The sequence below is a fragment of the Pan troglodytes genome, chromosome 19 (assembly GCF_028858775.2).
Source record: "Pan troglodytes isolate AG18354 chromosome 19, NHGRI_mPanTro3-v2.0_pri, whole genome shotgun sequence".
Taxonomy (NCBI): domain Eukaryota; kingdom Metazoa; phylum Chordata; class Mammalia; order Primates; family Hominidae; genus Pan; species Pan troglodytes.
This window is the reverse complement of record NC_072417.2, coordinates 8,066,407-8,080,046: the sequence shown is the minus strand read 5'-3', so window position 1 is coordinate 8,080,046 and position 13,640 is coordinate 8,066,407. Positions and strand designations below refer to the sequence as shown.

At 35.2% G+C, this 13,640-nt stretch overlaps 1 protein-coding gene across 1 annotated transcript in view; it reads left to right on the top strand.

Moving 5' to 3' along the window:
- Nucleotides 1-13,086, top strand: part of LOC134808931 (MAM and LDL-receptor class A domain-containing protein 1-like) — a 30,093-nt gene extending 17,007 nt beyond the window's left edge. The window contains exons 7-8 of the mRNA XM_063799483.1: nucleotides 4,094-4,240; nucleotides 12,998-13,086. The gene's annotated coding sequence lies outside the window, so the exon portion shown is untranslated. The remainder of the gene's footprint in view (nucleotides 1-4,093; nucleotides 4,241-12,997) is intronic.
- The last annotated feature ends 554 nt before the right edge of the window (nucleotides 13,087-13,640 follow it).

The following is a 13,640-nucleotide window of genomic DNA, read 5'->3' as shown; positions in this document are numbered from 1 at the left end:
CATGTTGGCCAGGCTGGTCTTAAACTCCTGATCTCAGGTGATCCACCGGCCTCAGCCTCCCAAAGTGCTGGGATTACAGGCATGAGCCACTGCACCTGGGCACTTGTATATTTGGAAGCTTAGCTTTTTCTCCTCCATTATTTTCCCTGTAGTAAATCATACTTTATGTTCACCTTTAAAAAATTGTTTAGCATTTGATTTTCGACATATTTTCTCATTTATTGAAGTTTCATTGATTATGTATATGACATTTTTCCAGTTCAGTAGCTCTTGATGCCATATTCTGCTATTTTCTTTGGGTGAATGCAGGAATGGGTAATTGTGTTTCTCAACAAAAACAGTGTTACTTATTAGTCTTTTAAGTTGTTAAATAGTGTAACCTCATTTGTCCAAAGAAAACCTGTCATGTTTGCATGATTGAGATTGACTTGATATAGGGAATATGTCATAAAAATATAGCCATATTGCATACAGTATATATGTGTATTCATGTAATTTGATACCAAAATGAGTGTTTCATGTAAATATATATACAATTATTTATGCTGTGAAATTATATAGATTTGGATTTTTAGAATTGATATAAATTTACACTATTTGCTGCACTAAAGTATTTAATATACTTTTGCATATAGACACGGGCATATGTATATTCTTACAAAATAAAAGAGGCTTTCCTTTGAAATTTAAAACCATATTGAAACATTTTACACATACGAAAACATTTGTGTTTTACAAATTTGAATTTGTAATATGAAGTTTTTTTCATAAACGATTCTTCCATGTTCATGAAGCACAAGAAAAATATCTTTATATATTTTTTTTTATTGCACTTTAGAATGAATCTCTAGGAGGGTATAGCTTGTGCAGGCAGTTTGAATAACACCAGGAATACTTACCAAATTCTGGAGAATGAGTAAATATGAACTCGTGAGGATTGTCAGTTGGTTTTCCACAGCCAGTGTGCTTTTCCCCAAAGGCAGACTCACTCAAGTCTTCTCTCATTATCAAGTTGCTCTTACTTTTAAGTATTATTTTAATATATGGCATAACATAGCCTACAAACCGGTGGCTTTTCAAAATCAGTTAATAAAAATGGCCTGTGTGTTTTGCTGCAACAGCAGACTCCATGGACCAGAGCATCAGCATTACCTGGGAACTTAGTGGAAATGCAGAACCTCAGGCCCTGGCCCAGCCTTACAGAACCAAAAGCTACATGGAACAAGGTCCCAGGTGATTTGTCTGTATGTGAAACTTTGAGAACCACTGTACCAAAGAGGCTTCAGGAAGGAAGACAGCTAGGGGAAGAAACTGATGGCATCTAAAAAAATTGATAAAAACTAAAGGCAAACAACTCAGAGTTCTCTCAGGGTAGAAGAAAAACTCTCTTTACTTTGCTAGTCCTTAAGAGCATCAATATTAATAAAATATTTATAATGTGTATTTGTAATGTATATTAAAACAATATTTATAATATAATCCTGTTAGAATCTAATATATTCTCATTAAATGAAATATTCCCCATTCATTTCCCATACATAGCTTTCTTTCTTATTTCACAGAGAGCTGATTAACTTCTGGAGGATTCATAAAATATTTTACTTTTCATGATCCAGAATTTTTCCCAGCTGCACAATGAAATTCTTTCTTGTCTGCTCATATGCTGTAGTGGTTAAATATGCAAGAGAAAGCTTTGTCATGATCTTAAAATATTACTTTAACTGATGAACTCTGAGTAAAATTTCTCTAAAACCAAACAATAGATTTTTGATGTTTATTAACATAATCCTGTATTAAATGAGGGCAGTTAAGATTAAAATATATCTGCACCCTCATGTTCATTGCAGCATTATTCAAAATATCCAGCCAAAACAACTGAAGTCTCTGAGAATGGATCAAACAAGTGGGGTGTGTTTGTGTGTGTGTGTGTGTGTGTGTGTGTGTGTGTGTGTGTGTGTATAAAATGTATATGTGTTCACAATGAAATATTATTCAGCAATAATGAAGAAAAAACTTGCTATTTGTTACAATGATGAGCCTGGAGGGGATTATGCAAAATGAAATAACCCAGACAGAGAAAGACAAATACAGCACGATCTCACTTATACATGGAACCTAAAAAAGTTGAATTTGTAGAAACAGAGAGTAGAATGGCAGTTGTCCAGGGCTGAGGCCTGGCCGAAATGGGGAGGTGTTGGTCAAAAGATACAAATTTTCACTTACAAGATAAATAAGTTCTGGGAGTCTAGTGTACAGCCTGGTGACTATAGTTAATAACACTGTATTGTATACTTGAAATTTGCTGAGAGTAGATCTGAAATGTTCTGATCACACACACAAAAGGTAACTATATGATGAAATGATGCTAATTAGCTTTACTGTGGTAATCTTTTCTCTATGTATATGTATATCAAAACATTACATTGCATACCTTAGTTACAATTTTGTTTGTCACTTATACATCAATAAAGCTTAAAAAATTAATACATATATATGCAATATGTTTTTTAAAAATCTCTATCAAAATAATTAAAATACAACATGCCAAACATGTCCAAAGATACACATTGGATCCCTGAACAGTTTATACATGAAATAGATCTAATTTTCAGACACATGCTACAACATGGATGAACCTTGAAATAAGCCAGAGACAAAAGGACACGTATTGTTTGGTCCCAGTTATATGAAGTACCTACAGTAGGCAAACTCATAGGGACAGATAGTAAAATGGTGGTTGCCAGGGTTTGAGGGGAGGGGATATGGAAAGTATTGCTTAATGGGGGTGGAGATTCAGTTTGGGAATGAAAAAGTTCTGGAGATGGATGGTGGTAATGGTTGTACAACAATGGGAATGTACCTAATACCATAGAAGCTTACATTAAAAATTGTTAAAATGTTACATTTATGTCATGAATATTTTACCACAATAAAATACACATTTGTATTTATATATAAAATTTCAATAACTCATATAGGAAAAAATATATATATATATAGAATCTACTTCACTGTGTTCCAAAAAAGTTGGCATGATAGATATATCTTCAAATCAAAATAGTTCAGGAAATTCCATGAAATAGGGGTTTTTTAAATTATAGGACTTTAAAAACAATTTTAAATGCTAATATGAATTGTGTACCTTCACAGGAGACGTTGGTATAATAGTCAAATGAAAGAAATTTAAACCAAGGATCTTGTATGATGCATTAATTTTTACTGTGATATTGTCTCCAGATGTCTTTCATGTAAAAAAAAATGTTGGGCTGGGTGTGGTGGCTCACGCCTGTAATCCCACCATTTTGGGAGGCTGAGGCGGGTGGATCACGAGGTCAGGAGATCGAGACCATTCTTGCTAACACAGTGAAACACCATCTCTATTAAAAATATAAAAAATTAGCCGGGCGTTGTGGTGGGCGCCTGTAGTCCCAGCTACTCGGGAGGCTGAGGCAGGAGAATGGCGTGAACCCGGGAGGTGGAGCTTGCAGTGAGCCAAGATTGCACCACTGCACTCCAGCCTGGGCCTCAGAGCGAGACTCTGCCTTAAAAAAAAAATAAAATAAAAAGACAAAAGATAACACCAGCTCAGTTCCAAATATCTAACTTACCTGCAATTCCAAAATGGCTAGGTATTTTTTTTTTGAGAAAGTGTTAGGATAGAATAATAAAATGCATACTGAGATGCTGACCTCAAGTTATTTGTGTGTCCAGAATTAATTTAAACTTCCCCCTTCCCAGTGGATTTTTTTCATTTAAACTACCATCTCAGCAGGTTTATACTGGGCAAGCAAATTAGTTACTCCCTGAAAAGCTTTGGAGTTCCACCTTGCATCATTAAATAAAATGGAGATGGCCAACCAGAATGACATGTACCAGACTTACAGATGGAAGCATGTGGAAGGGTCATGCCTCACACAGCACCTGAGATATTGTGTGTGACTAGATAAAGGAAAGCTATTCCGATCATTAGAGAATATTCACTACCAAGCAGAATAATTTTGCAGGCCTCCTAAGATGATTAGCTAGCGTAGAGCAGTGTTTGCCTGCATGCTCTTCATTTCTCCTCACCTGTTTTCTCTTCTACGTGTAACAGCAAAGCATCTCGCCTGTGACTTTGAGTCGGGTTTCTGCGGTTGGGAGCCATTTCTCACAGAAGATTCCCACTGGAAGCTGATGAAAGGATTGAATAATGGAGAGCACCACTTTCCTGCAGCTGATCACACAGCAAACATAAATCATGGTAGGACATTTTCCTCTTTAAAAAAATAGTTTTCTTTCTTGCATGTTGTGGAATGATGATACTGTGTATTTTCATTTCTATTCTGTAGACTGTATACATGGAACTCTGGTTTGTCTTGCTTTAAAACCTCCTGACCAAGTTAATAATTGGCGGGTAATTGAGTTCCCTGAAAGGAGCATTGTTTTAATCACCAACATGTTTGTTGTTGCAATTTTTATAAGTTGGGTTAAAGGCATAAAGAGGTGGAAAAGTTTTCTGATCATTTTCTCAAGTTGCCCAGAATCAAGTACAGTAGGCTTGCCTTCTTTTTAGAGCAATCCAATTTTTTCAAAACAGGAAGAAAAATAGTCTAATCTTGTTTCTGGGAACTGAGAACAGAGATTTAGCACTATCTGTGAAATAAATTTACAAATACTTGAATGCAATTTAATCAGTCTTCGGGCTTCTTTATAATAAACAGTCTTATTCTTCCACATATATGTTTTTAACCATCATTCCAGTGTTTACATATCATCTTAAAATAGAGGAACCATAACTACCTGTGGTATTCCAATAAGTGTCTGTGAAACTCCAATAAAACAGAAAGGGATTGTTCTCTTTTTTCTTTTGTTTTGTTCACATTTATCATCGGATGTCATCCCCCATATACGTTAGCATCGTGTTAACTTTACTTTTTAAATGTATGTGTTTTAAGTAAAGAGTGTCTCGCCATGTTGCCCAGGTTGATCTCAAACTCCTGGCCTCAAGCAATCCTCTCACCTCAGCCTCCCAAAAGTGCTGGGATTACAAGAGGGAGCCACCACACCTGGCAAACCTTACAATAGCACAACTGTACTTGTACTGTAGATCATCTTTCAACCTCATTGAACATTATCCTATTTGTTTCTTCTTTCAGACTTCCAAAGAATTATACCAAAAATAAGTGTTGATCATATTTTTAATTACAGCCATTGGAAATTGGGGTTGGTGGTAGTGGGTAAGGGTGCTAGGGGTTGGGGTGGGAAAATTCAACCATCCATCTGTTGGCTACAGCCATAAACCTAGTTAATTGTTTAACAGTGTGGTAAGTTCTTAATTTTTGCTTTTGTGCCATGACTCATTTCTTTAACATTTTGTAGCAGACAAAGTTAAGTTTAAAGTTTAAAATAGAAAGGGGACTATAAATCATTGGAACTATGTATTAACAACACATTTTCTCTAAACTCATATAATGTTTTACTTCTTTTTCTCTGTTCAAGCCAATTATTAAATACATAGCATAGACGATACCTGGATGCACAAAGATGAATGCCACGATCCCTGCCTTTGAGGTGGTCTCAGTCTGGTAGCTTAAGTAGATAAGCAAGGAATTGCAATCGGTTATGAAGGATGCTTTAAGAGGGATGGAAGGTGATTCAGATGGATTCGAGATGCCTTGTTGAAGGAGATGACTCTTGAACTGAGCACTGAAGGGAAATGAAAAGTAGTCAGGAAGCCAGAAGTAAGGAATTACTGAGAGAAGACGGAACCAAAGAGAGGTGGGAGGGATCATGTCCTAATTGGAGGGAAGAATCCCCAAAGAGGGCAGAAAGATGGGAGTAGTTAGGGATGAAAGACGTGTGTGATTGGACAGGGAGAAGAGAACTGATGAAACAGGAGAGGAAGGAAGGGGACTCTAAAGAGTGCTGAGGAATTGGAAATGTGTCTGCAGGATGATGGTGACCCAGGTAGTCATGTAAAGCATGTGACCAATCAAATTTGCTCTAAAGGGCTGTTCTGTCTGAGATGAGGAGAATGGAGAGGGTGAAAGGCTGGAGTCAAAAAAACATGGATGTGCTGAAGAAATATCAGTGAGAGATGATGAAGGCCTAAGCCAAGGCAGTGATTCTCAAAGGGAAGCTGTGTGGGCAGTGTGTCATGATGGTCTGATGTGAGCATACCATAACCAGTTAGGGAAGAGCACGGGCTGCCCAGGGTTCCGACACGATGTTGACACTGCACCCATGTCTAAATATTAGGGTGCTTCAGTTTTATTAGATAGAAAATAGAGAAAAGAAAAGTAGCTTCCCTGTGGAGTTGTCATGAGGATTAAATGAAATAACACCTGTGAAGGTTTTTCCATGTAGTAAGAGCTCCATAAATATTAATAGATATTTGTTGTCCATTCTAATAAGAAGACTGGGAAAAACACCAGATAAGACAATTAGAAAATATGTTTGTAATTCACCTTTAGTCTTTTGCCATCTTATAATTACTACATAACTATGATTTGCATTAAAAAGATTCTAATAGAGCCCCTGTGTTAGATGTTGAAAGACCCATTATTTTCCGGTGAGTTGAAGAATAGTGAAAGATAACAATATGACTGATAAAACTAGGGGCAGCTGGTCTCACCCAGAGTGTGAGGGACAAAAACGCAGTCTTTCTCATTTTAGAAAGGGCCAATTAAAAAAAAAAATATATATATATATATATATATATATATATATATATATATATATATATATATATATATATCTGGATCACGGAGTCAACATCTCTTTACCCATGATTGCCATGATCAAACCTTAAAGAGAATCAGTAGTGGTTTTAAATTGCAAGTGAGGAGGAGAATTAAAAAAAATGAAAAAGGACCAGGAAGGGAAAGGAAAGTGAAATGGAAATTTCTGGTAGAGTCAGAGGCAGCCTAATAGTTCCGATATCTAAGAAAGTGGAGTTCTAGTTCATTTTGTTCTTACAGCCTTAAACATATAGATTGCAGCTTTTAAATCTGTCTATCTGTCTATCTATCTATCTATCTATCTATCTATCTATCTATCTATCTATCTAACTAGCTCAGACAGAGTCTCACTTAGTTGCTCAGGCTGGAGTGCAGTGGTGTGATCCATGCTCACTGCAAACTCCACCTCCCAGGTTCAAGCAATTCTCCTGCCTTTTCCTCCCAAGTAGCTGGGACTACAGGTGCACACCACCACGCCCAGCTGGTTTTTTGTTTTTGTATTTTTAGTAGAGCCAGAGGTTTCACCGTGTTGACCAGGCTGGATATGTTGATATTATGTAGTTTTTGTGTGTGTGTGTGTAATTAAGCCTCGAATTTCCTTCCTGCCTTTTTTGCTTCGTTTCTACCTTCCTATTCCTACTCTGTTAAATTTCCATCGAAATAGGCAACTCATGTTAATTATGTTCCACTTTTATCTATGTTCATATAGTCACACACAGATATATATATAGTAGATACATACATATTCAAAATTATATGTGTTTCTGTGATTGTTTGTTTTTTAAGAAATATATTATCTTGTAACTATTGTCCCTATCTTCTTACTAAAGATAGCTTATGGCAGTTGCTCCAAGTCATCAAATACTATCTATTTTTTTTCATTTTTTATGATAAAGTATTGGTTAAATGTAAACTTCAACCATTTTAGTGTACAGTTCACTGAGTTCTGACATACATACACATTTGTGTAACCACCACAAAAATAAAGATATAAAACAATTCTATTCCTGCCCAACACATTGTTCTGTGCCATTATGTACTCAATAATTCTCCCACCTCCCACCACTGACACCAATGATCTGATTTCTAGCCCTAGTGTATGCCTGTTCCAGAATGTCTTGAAAATGGAATCATATCATATGTAGCATTTTGATTCTGCCTTCTTTGAATTAGCATAAAGGACTTGAGACTCATTCATGTCGCTGGCTTCAGCCACAATTCCTACCTTTTTCACTGCTGAATCGTTGGGTCCATTGTGTGGATGAGCCACACTTCATTTATCCACTAACCAGCTGAAGGACACTTAGATTGTTTCCAAATATTGTCAAATATGAGTAAAAACACCATTAAATTTGCATACGTGTTTTTGTCTGGACATAAGTGTTTATTTGGTTTGAGTTCTCTATCCAATGCCTATGTCTGTTTTTGTTTTTGTTTTTGTTTTTGCACTCTGGTTGGTGAGAGAACTCTACCATTCCTGACTTTCTGTGACCTTCAGGAAATGTTCCAGCTATTCATTTCAGGTGTTTTTACCCCCAGACTCAGGTAGTTTTCTCCAATCCATGCACACGATCGGTCCTTACATGGCAATTTAGGGGGGACTGTCTGCAGATCTCGGGAGCTTGCTGTCTTTTCAAAGCTCCAGTACCTGAAAGGGGCAGCTGGCACTCTGTCTTATGAATTCTACCCATGTGGGTCTCCCCAAAGCACCGACTCTATCTGTTTCAACTTGAGAAGACTACCACACTCCTGTGTTTCCCCTCTGCACAGGCACCTGGAAACTCTGTCTAGGCAGTAAGCTGTGGGAATTACAGGACTTAACTCATTTGTTTCCCCTCTCTCAGAGATCACTATCCTGTGATCTATCACTATCTTACAGTCCCATTGTCCTATATTTGACAGTCCATGCTAAATATGCTTTTTTTTCTAATATTTTTCTTTTGCTCGTTTAAGACAGAAGATAAAATCCAGTCTGTGATACTGGATTCATGTTTGTTTATTTGGCTAAATTTATTTCATTTGGATATACCATAATGTATCTAGCTATTCCCCTATCCAGTGACATCAATATCATGACGATGTTTCAAATTTATTCTTGTACACATTTCCTCCTGTAGGATACTTTCGATTTTATGCAATAGATAATAACTAGGAGTGAGACTTCTATATTTTTTAAGCAAGATATGTATTTATATTTTCAATAAACATTTATAGATTCATTTACCCTAAAACTTTAGTACTTCAATTTTTAGTTTCAAAATGGGACTACTTTTTCCTATTTTCCTACCAGCAAGAGGCATTATAATTCTCTATAAAAATTTCCAATTAATGGGTGTACAACGATTTCTCATATGTAATACTTATTTGCATTTCACTGAAAAATATTTTTTTCAAATGTTTCCAATGTCTCAATTTATTTGGATTATTTAATTTTACTAAGTAATATTTTACAGCTTTCGGGGTAGAGATTATGAAAATCTTTTGCTAGTATTTTCCTAGGTTTTTGTGTTACTTTTAAAGAACTTCTGATTTTGATTATTGCTGACATATAGAAATGCATTTTTATGTAAAATATTGACCTTGTATCCAGTGGCCTTGCTAATTTTATTTATCATAGCTAGGAACTTATACAAATATATTTTATTTTCTAGGATCACAATTATTTTGTCTGCAAATAATGGCAATTTTATTTCCTTTTTTCTAAATATTAACAGTTCTATCTTCCTTTTGTTGTTTTATGTACTGGACAGAATTTCTAGAATTTGTTGAATAGAACTGGTGGTAGCTGCTAGACTTGTCTTATTTCTCTCTCAGAGGAAAAGTTGTCAATAGTTGAACCTTAAGTGCCATGCTTACTGAAAAATTGTATTCTTTATCAGATAAAAATGTTCCCTTCTATTCAAGAGTGTGCTTTTTAAAAAAATTAAGAAATTGAATGCATGTTGTAAGTTTTCAGAATTTTTCAGCATCTATTATGATATGATTGTCAGATTATCTTTTTTGTCTGTAAGATAAATTGATTTTTTAAATATTAAACCCCTCTTGCACTCCTGAACCAAACCTAACTGGAGTAATTTTATTTGTTATTCATTTCTTTATTCTATATGGTAATGCTTGTTTATAACTTTTGCATTTGTGAAAGTTATAGAGACTGGCCTCTAACGTTCTTAAGACATGTAAGGTGTTACTTCTAGGCCAGTGCATTAACAAGGTACCTGTTTTGCAGAAGGTGAGGTCGAGCCAGATGTGAACACTTTAACCCAGGGAGACTATTCACTCTGTCCTTTAATTTTTATATTGTGCTGGTCACATAGCCACTCTGGGGTATGTGGGTGTGTAAGAGTTTTACAATAAACAATTTTGATTACCAGAAGTAAACTCCTTGCCATGACCAGGAATAAAACTGGTAAATTCCACATTTCTCTAACTTGGCTCATTGTTTAGAGCAGGCTGATAGGAAGATAAATCAAGGGACGTGTTCCTAGAAGTCCCTGGGCTTGTGGTCAGAGTTTAGACTCTCTATACCCCTTACCTGCACATATTAATTTTAACGCAATATTGTCAACTTTATAAATATTTGGTTAAAATTATCATAGGATAGCATTTAGCTTCCAAATCAATGGTCAGTAACTTCATATTTTAATTCTATTATCTTTCCGTCTAGAAACATGTTATCTCTTTTCATCTAACCAGAGAGTTTGCAGTCTTTCACAAAGTTTATAATGTTCTTCATATAAATCGTGTCCCTTTTCTGTTAAATTTATTCCTACATTAAAAAAATTAATTTTGCTATCAGGAGTTGGACATTTCTTGCTGTTTATGTATCTGGAAACTTACTGCTAAGATAAGATAAGTAATTGTGTAATATATCTGTTTGCATTTAGCTTACCAAATTTTCTAAATGATACTATAATTATAAAAAATGGAATACTTTGGCTTTCTATTTTTACTATTATATTATTGGTAAAACATGGGAAATTTACTTCTCTTTTTCTATAATGTCTACTAGATATTTTATTTCCTTGACTTCTACACTCACCAGACCTTTAAGATAATATTAGTCTAAGATTATAAATATTGCCTAATATTATCTCTAATTGATAGTTGTGACAGAAATATGTCATTTCCCATTTTAATTAATATTGTTTTATCATTTGCCATTTAGAATGCTATTTATTTTGAGGTTGTTCACTAGTCTTTATTTAATTATTTCCTTTTATTTTATTAAGATTTGTGACTTGAAATTGTTCACTGGTTTTTCTTAGTCTTTTCAACATTTAGATAGGATTCTATGACTTGACACTTTCATTTGTTGTTGTAACTGAATATGGAGACTGAGCTCCTAAATTAAACCAAACCTACATTCTTGGAAGGCTCAGATTAATCAAGACACACTATTTTTGGATAACAATTTCAAATTTATTCGACATTATTTTAATTAGAATATTTGTTCCTATGCTCACAAGTGAGATTGCTCTCTAGAGTTTTAAATTTTGTCCTATTTTCATCCATTTTATTAAAAATTAAAGATATTCTGGCAACCTAATATGAATCAGGGAGCTCTCCATATTTTTCTAAGATCTGAGGTTTCTCGAATAATGTTGCAAATATTTGTTTTTTAAAAATTAAGTAATGAGCCAGATGCAGTGGCTCATGCCTGAAATCCCAGCACTTTGAAGGCCCAAGGCAGGAGGATTGCTTGAGGCCAGGAGTTTGAGACTCTGCCCCTACAAAAAAATTTAAAATGTATGTGGTAGTGTGCTCCTGTACACCCAGTGGGAGGCTGAAGCTGGAGGATTGTTTGAACCCAGGAGTTTCAGGCAGCAGTGAGCCACAATCATGCTACTGCACTCTAGCCTAGGTGACAGAGCCAGACCCTGTCTCAGGAAAAAAAAAAAAAAAGAAAAGAAAATTAAATTTAACTCAGATGTGGGACCATACATTTCTCTCTAGGTTTTCTTTTCATTACTTTTTCAGTTACTTTTGTTGTCTAAACGATTTATTCAGGCCTTTTGCTTCATTTAGATTTTGGCGTCTTAATGTGTACATGTTCTCACCTTCTTTAACCAGCTTGTTTGAAATTGTGTATATTCTTTTGAATGACTGGAGGAGTAAGGTCTTTGAATATCGGTTCATTTGTTTTTAGAATTTTGATCATCTTTTTAAAAATATTCATTTGAATTTTACCTAAACCTGAGCATTTTTAGGTGGAAGAATTTTTCAAAATCAACTTTTCCCATTCTTTTCCTTTTTAGGTGAAGCATAGAGAATTTAATGAACTTGCTCGCATGCACTCTTTCCATTACCTGTAATTTGGAATTTGGGGACAGTAAACTTTATCTTTCCAAGTAGGTTTTGAGATTTAAAAACAATATAAACTGGGTTCTATTTTTCCCACTCAAAGATGACACTGCTGACTCACATCCTTGGTTGTTTGGTTAAACATGTGATGGAGTCTATAAAATAATACATTCTAATTCTAAATCTTTTCCTTTGTGTGCAGTCAGCATTGACTTGTATCTAGGAAAATCACTCTCTGAATACGGTATTTTCCAATGAAAATAGTTGGTTTTCCAAATTGCCTATCACTGTGATTATCAAAGGGCAGTATCAGACCTTGACATTGTTGGGTATAGCCTTCTTGTAAGTCTTCAATATTCAATGAAACTACCCCAGACAGCAGCTCTGAACCTGTGATCTTTTAAGCTGCTGAGAGATGTTATCCCCTGCACATTTGCCATGAGCACATCCGTCGTAGTTAAAATCTAAAAGTGGTGATTTTGTTAATGTTCAGATTAGATCTTTAATTAAGCTTTGATCCCCTCTAGCACAGACAACAATGTCAAACACGTAAGACCCGGGAGAAACTAAAATTCATTCCATAAGCTCATATCCTTCGGTACTTTGTGAAGAAACTAAAAAATAAAGCTCTTGTGGGTATTTCATAAGGGCGTGTTGAATATCTAATTGTCAGCTTAGAAGCTTCATTTAATTTGATGTCAAACACTATGACATAAATGAAGCCAACAGAAATGTTTGTTTAGGTGATTTGGATCAAGAGCTTGTTTTAATTGATTAAATGTTATTTTAGGTATTTAATGTTATACCGGTATAAATGCTATTTTTTATCTACAAACCATAATAGTAAATATGTAAAAAATGTACTTTTCTTTATCTAATTGATAGTTTAGCATGTGCAAGGATAAGATTGTGGAGCAAAGAACAGCTAAGTGTGTAAGAGAACTTGCATCCGTATGACTTTCCCTTTGTTTTTGCAGGATCGTTTATTTATTTGGAGGCACAGCGCCCCCCCGGGGTGGCCAAGCTTGGAAGTCCTGTTCTTACAAAATTGCTCACTCCCACTACCCCATGTCAGGTAATCAACTGTTCTGAATTTCCACTGGCCATTCTGTGGTTGTAAATCGCTGAGCATGGGTTACTCTGCTAGTAAATGCCCGCCATGTTTTACTAGCACTTTAATAATGAATTAAGAGATTTACATGCGCTATTTCAACACAAAATGCTATGTCCTTCTAGAAGACCATTTGTAACACATAACTGGCACCATTCTTTTGAGGGCTATTAAAGCTTTCTGTTATTTTATATTCTTTTCACACAGTCATTTCAATAATCTAAAGCTGTGGATACGTGTTGCCAAAATTTTTGGCCAACAATGTACATTGAGAAAAATAAAGTCAGTTAAATAAGTGTTTGTTGAAAGAAAGACAAATGGAAATGATTATATTTACTGAAATTTGAGTTTTTTAAATGAGTCCTCTGGTGCCAGGCAAACACAAACTAAGGAGTGAAATATCCATTTTATTTCAGCAGCATATTAGAGAGGATGGACTAGTTAGATTTGGTTCAAGTCTCTTTTGCCACTTTCTAACTGTGGCTCAGACAAATTGTATATTCCTTTTG